Raw genomic sequence first — 1,441 nt, forward strand, 5'->3', positions numbered from 1 at the left:
AATTTCAATAAAAATACAAAACTACCTTTTTATTCCCCCAATGTCCCAAGATTCCCACACTTGAATGATACTCACACACACTAGTCTAAGCCAATCAAAGATCCAAATTAAGGACATTTATTTTTTTTCGCTTTAGCCTTGTAATGTGCTAAAATTAAGAACAAAGTGGGTTAATCGTAGGCTCAAATTTGGCTAACAATGGAAGATAAAAGGTAAGGCTTTTTGGGTAAGTGAGCTAAATGAAATGATGGCCTCAATCATATAAATGCATGAATACACAAAATAATGGACATAAAGAATCAAACAAATCAAAGATTACAATTATAGGAAGAGAATAATGCACACAAGAAGGAAAGTAAGTGATTATATGATGTAACCACACAATTAGGCTCAAATCCCACATGCTTATGTGTTCTTAGCTCAAAACATGTTCCACAATATATGTAATTCAAGCAAGTTTAGCTCAAAAACATGATCCACAAGATATATAATTCAAGCAAGTTTAATGAAGAGTTTTCACTCAAATCAATTGGTGCCCTATAGATAGAAATCCTTGAAAAATTCATTATTTTGACTAAGCTTATTGTGTATATATATGCAAAAAAAAAAATAAGAAAATGCAACAAAAATCCTAAAAACCTAAAATGAAATGCAAAAGTGTTGGGATTAGAAATTTGTCACCCAAAATCGCCGAACGGTCAGACGACCTCCCCACACTTAAAAGTTTGCACCGTCCTCGGTGCACGCAAAGGAGAGCTAGGTGGACGGGTTGCTACAATAGATGAGTTCCTTCAAAAGGTTGTGCAGATGACTTGTTTGTTGCCCCATTTAACAGCTTTTCCTTTCTCCCTCCTTGGTGGCCAACCTAAAAGGAAAGAAAAAGAAAGAAAGTTAAGCCTATAACAAAGATATCAAGCAATTAGAACATAGGCAGGGGCTAATGCCAAATAAGAGTATGATTCCCTACTACATGTTAGCTAAGCATGTGAGTGAGAAAACAATGTAGGCTAAGGCATATCATTAAGCCCGATGCAAGAGTAAAGTTAAAGCATGAAGAGTGTATTGAGCATCAAGTTCAAATGAGAAGAAGTGGGTCATGAAAGACAATATGAGGTCATATCAATGCACAAGGACACAAGAGTCATACAAGATGAAGCATTGATTTAAAAGTTTCATCACCCAACAATATCAAACAAGTCAAGAAGCACCCAAAATAATGCAAGGAATCCTCAACAATTGAGTAGGAAGATGCAACACCATTATTAAAATGACTTCGAAAAAAAAATGAGAACATGCTACAAAAACCAAATGAAAATGGGAAGAGTAGAAGTATGCGAATGTGATAAGTAAAAGAAAATGGAAGGGGAGAAAAAAAACTCTTTTTTTTTTTACCGACGCGTGCGCGTAATGCGTGCTTACGCGTCGATGTGCATATTGGTTG

The sequence above is a fragment of the Arachis duranensis genome, chromosome 1, assembly GCF_000817695.3.
Source record: "Arachis duranensis cultivar V14167 chromosome 1, aradu.V14167.gnm2.J7QH, whole genome shotgun sequence".
NCBI classification, from domain to species: domain Eukaryota; kingdom Viridiplantae; phylum Streptophyta; class Magnoliopsida; order Fabales; family Fabaceae; genus Arachis; species Arachis duranensis.